Source organism: Furipterus horrens, unplaced genomic scaffold (genome assembly GCF_987537825.1).
Source record: "Furipterus horrens unplaced genomic scaffold, mFurHor1.1.pri manual_scaffold_5, whole genome shotgun sequence".
Classification (NCBI taxonomy): Eukaryota; Metazoa; Chordata; class Mammalia; order Chiroptera; family Furipteridae; genus Furipterus; species Furipterus horrens.
Window position 1 is genome coordinate 37,272,057 of NW_028327175.1, and position 10,954 is coordinate 37,283,010.

At 44.0% G+C, this 10,954-nt stretch overlaps 1 non-coding gene and 1 pseudogene across 1 annotated transcript; one reads left to right on the top strand and one right to left on the bottom strand.

The window, feature by feature from the left end:
* Nucleotides 1-2,311: 2,311 nt before the first annotated feature.
* Nucleotides 2,312-2,447, bottom strand: LOC150008406 (small nucleolar RNA SNORA48). Its single transcript, XR_016511596.1, has one exon. It is a non-coding gene; the product is annotated as a small nucleolar RNA SNORA48 (small nucleolar RNA).
* Nucleotides 2,448-7,360: 4,913 nt separating this feature from the next.
* On the top strand, nt 7,361-8,286 carry LOC150008407 (large ribosomal subunit protein eL6 pseudogene; annotated as a pseudogene).
* Nucleotides 8,287-10,954: the final 2,668 nt, after the last annotated feature.

Here is a 10,954-nt window from a genome sequence, read left to right on the forward strand (position 1 = left end):
AGATAGGTGAGAGTGAATAAATGATTGAATAAATAAAATAATAAGGCATTCCCTCAAGCTGTAGCTTAAGAGTACTTGGCTAGTTCTGAAGAATAGCCAATTGTCATTAAGTTTTCATAGAGACAGCAAAGCCTACCCATGCCCCAACCCTTTCTGATGAGATATGCCCTGATCACATCATTTTACCGCCGACCCTTCATTTACTCTGAGGACCTGGACCAGTGGCAGGCATCTGACCTGGGGGTAACCATTGCATCGGCCAGAGGATGGCCCATATTGTGGCCTGGCACCAATAGGTGACATGGGCCAATCAGATTCAGTCTCCTGAGAAGTTAAAGTGTAGCTGTAATGCACTAGTTAGTATTAGGAAGCTGAAACTAAAGAGTCCTGATAGAGAGGAGCTGGAGAGACCGTAATGCTATATCCAAGCTAGTTATGAGAGGGCAGATACTATGATGAAGTCAAGAGATTGGTCAGGAGAGGAAAGAGGATGAGTTAGGGCAGCTCCCAGACACAGATGGGCGAACAGCTGGGCCCAGAGCTGTACTTTTCCTAGAAGCTTCCGCATCTGCTTCTAGTCCACATGCATTCTCCTGGTAAACCTCCCCTTTTTCCAAGAAAACTTGATAGAGCCTTTGTTGTTTGCAGCCAAGAGTCTCAACATGTGTCAAAGCATTTTTTTTCTTCTTCCTGTTTTCACTCAGTTACAAAGTTTATACTTGATTACTTTGGGCTTTTCCATTTTTCCAATAAGATTTAAAAATAGTTGTCTCACAGAAAGATACTTGAGAGCAGAACATTAACAGAAACCAAACAGAAAGAGTTTATTATTCCCATTCACTTGTCTTCAAATAAATACTGTATTTTAAAATCCTAAATATTTATGAATGAAGATTCCCTAACTTCCTCCAATGGCTTATTTAATATTCCCACAAATAGTAGATAGAACTCATCTGCCACGAGGCCTCACTGTCTGATATTTGCACATACTGGGTTTTCTAGTTGTTCTGAGTAGAATATGTGACTTTTCGACTTGACTTCTGTCTGAGACATGCACCCTGGCTCCACTCAATCCCTTCTTGGGTGAGTTGTTTCCTTCTCTAGGGCCCAGTTCCCTACACAATGGGCCTGTTTGTCTGGGGGGACGGGAGTAGCCTATCAGCCTGTTTCTATATGTGGGGAAGCTGAACCTTTTTAAACTTTAAACATGGTTAAATGGGCATACTGTACTATAGAAAGAGCCAGAACGTTTGGTCATTCCTCCTCCTACAAGGGGAGACTGGTGATTAGCTTGATGGAAATGTAGATTCCACAGGGGTTCTGCCATGTTAGCCGCTGCCCTTCATTTAGCAGAACCACCTCAAACTTTAAGAAATAATTAATGCTCCTCATTTTCATTACTTTTGTGTTCTTTGGACCTAGAATATCTGCTACATAGAATCCATAACTTCAACTATTTCATGAATTTTTCAATGTCTAGTTTCTTTGGGGGTCATCTAAAGAACAACATTGATGATACAGAAAATCAAGTCAGTTCTATGCATAATCCAATTTGCTCATCAGCTGAAAATATCAGAAGGACTTTTCAATCTGAATATGCATGGATGTTGGATGTTCTAAGAAGAAGAATTCTGAGTCAGGTTCTGATACATGTTGACTATGGTTGATTCCCAGTTAATGGTGGCTAGATTTGCCGTGTTATCGTTCATGGCAGGGCCTGCTTATTCTTTTTTTTTTTTTTTAATTTTTTTAAATTGTTTATTTATTTGTTTATTTATTTTATTTTTAGAGAGAGGGGAAAGGAGAAAAAGAGGGAGAGAAACATCACTGTGTGGTTGCCTCTCACTCGTGCCCCCAGCTGGGGACCTGACATACATCCTAGTCATGTGCCCTGACTGGGAATCAAACCAGTGACTCTTGGCTCGCAGGCTGACGCTCAATCCACTGAGCCACAGCAGCCAGGGCCTGCTTATTCTTAACTTCGTGAACTTTTAATACCTCCCCTATAGAGAAGTTTGCTTTGTAAACATCTCACTTACTTGTTATGGGAGAACCCTAGCTGCTAAATGGTACTCATGCATAGACAACACCCCTCCTTCCTGGATTTCCTCCCTCTCTGTGTCCCAGAATGCTCTCATTCTACTAGATGAATGTCCTTCTTTTCCTTTCCAGCTCCCATGGCCCAGATTAAGTCTCCCCTTTTTTTCTGAATCCCTCTCTGACTTTTCCAGTTTCTCTGGTCTCCAGTTCTTTTGAACCTTTACAGCTTTAGCCATGCATACCCACGTGACTTTTTTTTTTTTTCTTTTTTCCATGTCTCCAAGGCATGAACCAGGCATGGGCACAAACCAAAAGCCAACCTGGGATAAACAAGGAGTTACTTTGTCCCTGGCTGATATGAGATTAGCACCACCAAACCAGGTGCAACTCTACTCAGGTCAGGGACACCCACGTGACTTTTTAGTATATACTGTTTAGCAGGTCAGCCCTTGAACCAAATCACAAACTTTGAAATGGACCTGCAACCATGGTCTTTACTATGACTTTATGCTGCTTGCATTTTGCCTAAGCATCACCTTGATACCAGATATGTATGGTGGTTGATCCACTTCAACTCTATATTCTTTACATGCAATGAAGCACAGTCACCATTACTTCTTCTGCAAAAAAAGCTAGATGGGCACAGACCCTTGAATTACTCTGTAAAAGGACTGTTATTTCCCCAGGAACTGCCATTGCAGGAGGGCAGGCTGGAGAGAGAGGACAGCTTCCCAGTTAATTCTTCATAAATTTGCTTCATTACGTTGTTCTAAGGGAGTGCTCAGATGCTCTGACATGCCCACATTCAAGCGGAAGTATAAAATCCCATTCAAAAGTGAAACCTAAACGATAGTTTAAATTATCCTCCTGAGTGATGAACCGAGCGCTGACCATAGCAGAATCAGCTGTTGTCAATACCCTGGTGTCATCATCACTCCCGTCCTCCCTAAGTCACAGGGGGTAATGAGCGGTCCCAATTAAAAAGTGGCCTCTAAATAAATGAGTTGAACTGTTACTAGAAGACCTTTTTATTCTCAGTTTTTACATAGTCTGGATGTTAAAGATGCAAAATTACTTTTACCATGTTCTTCAATGTCTCCATGATTTTTGACAATTAACGCTACTCTGGTATTTGCTCAGAATCAGTAGGTTTGAGCTTGGAAAGCAAGTCCTATGAAGCCTGGCTCATTTTTCCCTAAACCCTAGGACTGGAAATTAGGTTGCTGTCACCAGGGTTTTCACATGACTCAACTCCTCTCCAAGCTCTTTCTGCTGAAGCAAAGCATTTAACACACAATCAGGTCAATACCTTCCAATAAGATTACGAATGGGCATGGGCTTTGTAAGCGTGCCCTTCCCTGTGGGGGCTTATGTCTGATAGCAACGATCAGAGAACAGCACAGACAGTTGCTGTCACTGAGCGAGCCCATTGGACTCTAGGACAAAGGACATTCCAAAGCTTCAGCTTCTTACTGGGGAAAGGGAGGCAGATGTCCCACCCAGTGGCCCTGGAGGCAGAGCAGAGGGCCTGAACAAGTCACTTAACCCAGCCACAGGATGAGCAGAAAGGGAAAGGAGGGGCAGGGAAGTAGCCACATCCAAGCGGGGAAGAGAGCAAATGCTCAAGACCCAGGGGTGGGAAACACAAAGTCTGAACTGGATTGGCTGCTGCAGCACTGCTCTGGGGAGATCTCTTTTGAAGGCTCAAAGCACCACTGGCCTTGGGGCACATCTGCCATTGTTAAGAAAGCACAATTCAAAACGGATTGTCTCACACCAAAAACCTAAACAGAAAAGTACGATAAACTTAAAAAACGGAGTAAGAAGTCTTGAATTCATGTTCCATGCAGTGAGGTGCTGAAGCTGACTTGTGAGAGCCAACATATCTCTCTTTTCCCAATTCCATGTTCTGTGATGTCAGGTTGATGCCTTGCAAGTGGCCATTATTGGAATTTTTTGTACCACAGAAATTGGCGAACAATACAACACAGTGTTCGTAGGTTCTTGCCTCCTCCCCTCACAGAAGGTCACCACTGCATATCTGCCATGCCAGCTGTTTGAGCCTGGGTAAATTTTGTAATTTCTGCAAGCCTTGAGTGATACATATTTCACAGGGCATTGGTGTAAATAAGACAATTAGGAGTTGTCTGAAAAATGAAAAGGTTCTACACATGATCATTTTTATTATTTGAAGTAAAATGTTAAATATAAAGTTTTAACATTTAATAAAGTTAAAGCATGCATAAGATACAGGGCAAGATTTCAGAAAGCACGATGTTTTAGCAAGCAGCATATTACTACCAGTCAAAACTATTATGTGCAAGTTACAAAACTCTTAACTGATGTTGGCTTCAATGATGAAGTAAGTTTGTTGTCACCTAGACTAGAAAAGCCAAAGAGAGGGCCAGCTTAATTCAGCTAGCTTAATCCAGGGACAAGGCTAAATGCAGCAGCTCAGATGATGCCATTATAGAACAGGATGACCATATGTCCCTGTTTGCCCAGGATAGTCCAGTTTATTCATCCTGTCTGGTTCAACATCCATCTTGCCCTGTTTATTCTGAAAGTTGTCCTTATTTACACGATAAATGATATGTTTACTCAATCAAGTTTTGCTCTCTCTGCTCAGTTTTTGTGTTGCAGGATTTACCCTCTAGGATCACATGATACATTTCCCCCCATCCACTCCCTGTAGCTCCGGCCTCTTCCATGTGGTAGCAAAATATTTGTAGCAGCTGCTGACTTCACACCCTGACACCGCTCAATCTAGTGGGACAGAAAATAGCTTCCAACAGCACCGAGACAAGGACTGGGACTCACTGTCTCTCACTAGTCTGATTTAGGGCACAGCTACTCCTGAAGCACCCATTTGGGAACACGGATTTGCTGAAGGACTTAGTCAGTCATGTTTACACCAGAGATGTTTACACAAATCAAGCAACTGGGAATGAGGATGGGTGAATCCTTCCAAAGAGCAACAGTAACTGTTGGCTGCAGGGGGTGAGTGGATACTGAAGAGGTAAAGAGCATGATCGGGGACATTGCAGAGTGGCAAGAGTGCTGGAGCAGGAATCAGCTGGCCGAGCTTTCAGCTTTTCCACTCACCAGTGTCAGGATGAAGCAAGCCCTCGCATGCCCTGGGCCTCAGTTTCCTGGTAGGTAAAGTAAGAAGGTAGGACTAAGGACTGGAGTACTCCAAAGGTCCCATTTCACTCTATGTATTTAAGTTATGACTATATTTTCTCATTAGTCTTCAGGGTTATCAATTCTTGGTTTATTTTCTTACCCGATTTTTCTCACTGGGGTTAAACAGGCCTCAGCTTGGCTTTATTCCTAACGCTAGAAGCCTTCCTGCTCTGGTGGAGATCTGAAACATTCCATTGCTCCTATTAAGTCAGTTATATTCTTTAACTAGCCAACTTTCCCCACAGTTTACACCTTGTGTCAGAGCCCAGGAAGATTTGCTTCTAGTTTTTTCCCAGTGAACTAAACAAGTCATAGAAACAGATTTATATCGTGGTTTCCTTACAGCTGCATTTCACCCTGGGTTTCTTAAATCAAGAAATTGACTATCATAATGGCCGAATGAATAAAACACGGCAACAAAGAGTGACTGCCTTTAGCAAACGAGAGGGAGGCTTATTATTTAAATGTTCCTGGTTATATTAAGTGGAGCAAAAGGCTTGGAATCGAAAGTGAGAGTCAAAAACGCCACCCAGCTGTAAATAAAATATGAAACTGGTTTAGAAAGGGAGCATTACGTTGAAGTCAAACACTGATATATAGTCCCTAATTGTGGGACATTTGTAGAAGGTGACATGACACCTGTCAATTATCCACAGCAGTCAGGAAATGCAGATGACATGAATAATTCACCAATTCAGTGCCCTTTGTCACTAAGCCATCTAAGCCCCGTCCATAAAATAACTGCTGATAAGAAAGAAGGAAAAATATGTTTAAATTGCAAGAGCTCATGTTTCACATGGAAATGGGTAAAGGCAGTTTCATTATATGACTCTGTTTCCGTGAGCACCAGTGGCTAAATAATTAACATGCGAGCCTTTATCGGGTGTAACAAAGGAGGGGGCTTGGGCTCTGGAAACTTTATATATCCCCAAGGGAGGCAGCATAAGAGAATCTTCAGTATCAGAAATATATCATCGCATATCTCATCATTTCCTCACCCTCCAAAACAGCATGCAATCCTTGAAAAAGGCCAAATCTAACTTTTCTTTTGGAATCATGGCATTATAGAATAATAACTTGGCAAGTTTACTTAGAGATAGATAGCCCAGTCCATTGGTTCTTAGAAGCAATGAAAACCTTTTTTCAAAGAAAATTCCATATGAGAGTGCATGCTATAAGACAGGTAAAAGTGGAGTTATTTTAGCTTGCTCTGGGGTGGCGGTGAGGAGGGTTATAGAAGATTGCCCGCATCTGCCCACTCAGGAGACCCTGCCCTGCACCCCACTCCCTGCCCCTGCCCAAGTGCCTATAGGGATCCCACTGTCCTGTTTCACAGATAAGACAACTGAGGCTCCTGAGCGACAAAGGGACTCACTGAAGTCCCAAGTGGGTCGGTGGCAGAGCTGAGACTGGAGGCCAGACTGCCGCCTCCCTTATACACACATACACATGTACAACTGTAAGTACAACTTGTCTACACAGCCACGTGATAGCCAGGATTTGGAGAAATACCAGTTCCGCAGCTCCCAGAACCTCACAAACGATCACGAGGAATGAAAACAACTGACTCTTTCATCCGTGGCCTGGGCCCAGGAAGCCTGGTACCTACACCCCCCTACTTCCCCCACTCCAGTGTTAGCCACGGGGCGGGGGTCAGAGTTCATGAGCCAGGCGGGAGGTGGGGCCTTGGAATGCCCAGCAGACTGGGCAGGCAGCCACAGGTAACCAGAGCCAGCTTCCAATCCGTCGGCTTCCCTGGGCTGCTGTAAGAAAAAGTGTCATTAGAGAGTGCGCTACAGAGGTGGCTGCTTCCAGGAGCGAATCCAGCACCACTACAGAGGGAGATTATCTCATCTCTACAAGATGGTTCATTCCTTGTAGCTTCCTCCTTTTATAATGAAGGTTCCAGCAGACAAAGAGGGAAAAAAGAGGCTTTGTTTCATAGAGTTTAGAAGAAGAAACAAAAGAAGACCTTCTTTTGGGCTTATTTGCTGCCAAGGTTTGGCTTGTTTTTAAGTTTGCAAAGAGGTTTCATTCCTGTGTAAACTTACTGGGTGCAAATGTTTCGGCACAGGTTTTCTCTAATATTTACTATTGTCTCAACTGATAGTATATAGAAAGTTAACCGTCTTTCTCCCATCTTGCAAGATGGCGGGTGAAAAACCTGAGAAGCCGGATCCTAAGGAGAAGAAACCCGAAGCCAAGAAGGCCGATGCTGGCGGCAAGGTCAAGAAGGGTGACCCCAAGGCCAAGACGCCTAAGAAGGGGAAGCCCCACTGCAGCCGAAACCCTGTCCTGGTCCGAGGAATTGGCAGGTATTCCCGGTCAGCGATGTATTCCCGAAAGGCCATGTACAAGAGGAAGTATTCAGCAGCCAAATCCAGGATTGAAAAGAAAAAGAAGGAGAAGGTTCTTGCTACTGTCACAAAACCAGTTGGTGGCGACAAGAACGGTGGTACCCGAGTGGTTAAACTTCGCAAAATGCCTCGGTACTACCCCACTGAAGACGTGCCTCGGAAGCTGCTGAGCCACGGCGAGAAACCCTTCAGTCAGCACGTGAGGAAACTGCGGGCCAGCATCACCCCCGGGACCATTCTCATTGTCCTCACCGGGCGCCACCGGGGCAAGAGGGTGGTTTTCTTGAAGCAGCTGAGCAGTGGCTTGCTACTTGTGACTGGACCTCTGGCCCTTAATCGAGTTCCTCTGCGTAGAACACACCAGAAGTTTGTCATCGCCACATCCACCAAAATCGATATCAGCGGTGTGAAAATCCCGAAGCACCTCCCCGACGCCTACTTCAAGAAGAAGAAGTTGCGCAAGCCCGGACACCAGGAGGGGGAGATCTTCGACACCGAGAAGGAGAAATATGAGATTACAGAGCAGCGCAAGATTGATCAGAAAGCCGTGGACTCACTCCCAAATTCTGCCAAAAATCAAGGCTGTTCCTCAGTTGCAGGGTTACCTCCGCTGTTTGTTCGCTCTCACGAATGGGCTTTATCCTCACAAGATGAAGTTCTGAGCTTTCGAAAAACCCAATTAAATAACTGATCTGTTAAAAAAAAAAAAAAATAGAAAGTTAACCTATAGGAAAATGGTACTGGGAGAGGGAACCCAGTTTCTGATGTGGGTCAAAAGCAAATATAATTTCACAGCTTTCTGAATGTATCTCTTTGCAATGAGTCATCACTTTATTTATTTATTTATTTACTTACTTATTTTGTATTTAAGATTTTATTTATTTTTAGAAAGAGGAGAAGGGAGGGAGAGAAACATCAATGTGTGGTTACCTCTCTGGCTTGCAACCCAGGCATGTGCCCCAAACGGAAATTGAACTGGTAACCCTCTGGTTCTCCAGCAGGTACTCCATCCACTGAGCCACACCAGCCAGGGCCAGTCATCGCTTTAGAATGAGCACATTATAATCAGTTATATATATAGAAATAATAACGTGCTGTTGGTTTTACTGTGAAGAGCTGAGGATGAAAACTTCATGTTTTAACTGATCATTCCAACTAGCACGAAACAGGAGAAACTGGGCATCTTGAGGTGACGGCTGCTTTGAGGCTGATCCTCTCAGTGCAGATGTCACTCTATCCCTTTGTGTGAGGACGAGAGAGTTTCTTTCAACAAATGGAGGTTATTATTAAATGAGTCAATGATTATCTAAACCAGTTAATGCATGTTCCAATAATGCTTCAATGTCTCTCAAGAACAGCCTGGAGAACTCTTCTCTGGTAAGAGACTTGTGGGGCTTGAGCAGCTGGACATGAGTGCAGGAGATAGATGGACCTCCCTCTGCCTCAGTTTCCTTATCTGTAATTTGAGTGCCATGATGATGATAAGAGTGCCTGTCTCACAAGATGGCTGTGAGCTTTATGGCTACCACATCTGCCTGGTAAAATCCTCACCTAGCTGGGTTGTCGTCTGGGTTCCCAGAAAGCTGGGGCTGAGACAAAGGCTTCCATGTGTGTTCTACATTGTGCATGTGACCCTAGAAGGCTGGGTGAGACATGGAGGAGCCGTGCAGGGAAGGAAGCAGGCGTCCTCAAGGTGGCTGCTGTGCTGCTGCTTAGGGTTGTCATTTCTGGCAAATCAAACACAAAACAACCAGTTAACTTTGAATTTCAAATAAATAACAAAGGATGTTTTATTATAAGTGTATACCATATAATATTTGAGACATACTTATAGTAAAAAATTCTTCATTGTTTCCCTGGAATTCAAAGTTAACTGGGAGTCTTGTATTTTATCTATTACTAGATGCTTGATCCTCTGTGACTGGGAAATCATGTGAAATCTGTCTCGGGATTGAGCCATTTGTCCCCTTCCCCCGTTGGTCAAAGTTAGTGGTCCCCCTAGGTCATAGCCTCTTGAAGCTCTTCTGTGTTACTCATGTGGATCTGAGTGTGTTCCCATTATCCTCTGTGGTGTGAGGTCAGAGGCTGAAGGTCAGGTGCTGTCAAGTTGGCCCTGTGTGAGCCTGATCGGAGGCAGAGCGGTCAGATACGTGGCAGTGAAAGGCGTGCAAGAGGTGTCCATGCAGATGGCGAGGTGCAGTGAATCTTGGAGCAGGAAGCCTGGGCCTGAATCTCAGCTCTGTCACTTACTAAGGCAGGTTATCTCAAGTTTCCATGTCTTGGTTTCCTCACTTTAAAAATGGTGATAATAACAACACTCACGTAGTAGGATTGTTATGAATATTAAAAACAAATATAAAGTTCTCAGAACGTCCATGGGACATCCTAAGTGTTTGCTATTCACTTGAGAATGGTAGATTTTAACCACCGTAGCTGGGGAACTGGTATAGCTTGAACACCTTGTGATAAGCTGTGTTGCCAAAATTTGATTAATGTCCAAAATATGGGTTTTTTCATAAATGAGGCTAAATGTTATCGTTACCTGGTTCATCTGGTTCTTCAGCACTGAGAAGAATTATTATCTGCCTCAATTACTGTCTTTTATAGAATCAGGAGGGAAGGATTTTTCGTGCCCCATTGAACCTGTGGTTTTCCTGTGGAGCCTGCTAGATGCCCTGAGCTTCCCAGCCCTCACTCAGGCAGTTGTGTCCCCTTCACCTGCACCATAGGGCCCACTCAGCTTGACAGTGTCTGCTGACACTGACGTAACTATATGTACCCGTCATGATAGCAGACATAAATCTCGCATATTGACCATAATAGAAAATTGTGTCTCTCTCGATATACTAAGATTAGTAGTACATTTTTTGGTTCTCTGAAACTCTCTTCTTTGCCCTAATGTTCACTTCTCAATACCTCAAGTGATCTGCCAGAAATTCTAAAATTGAAACTAAGCCTCAAACACAAAACTGCTGAAAAATCCTGCCTTAAAGAATCACTCAAGTAGTGCTTCCTCCACAAAACCATCGTCCTTCCCTCCCTGGAGTTAGAGACAGACCCCGCCACCCTCTCATGTGCCTGCTGACCTCCCTCAGCCTTAGCCCTGACTCGATGCGTCTTAAGGTCTTGTTTGCAGCTCCATTTTCCTGAGGCTGATGTGTTCCTGAGGCTGATGTGTTCCTTAGGGCGGAGCCATAGATATTCACTTCTATGTCTCTAACACCCGGCCCATTTCTGGCATAGGGTTGGGAGCAGGCCTCATTCATCCAGTAGGCACGGTATGGACTCTGCCCAGGGCCCACAATATTTTTTAGGGGTCCATGAAAAATTTTTTAAATTTTTCTTAAAATTAGAAGAAAAAAAAGAAACTG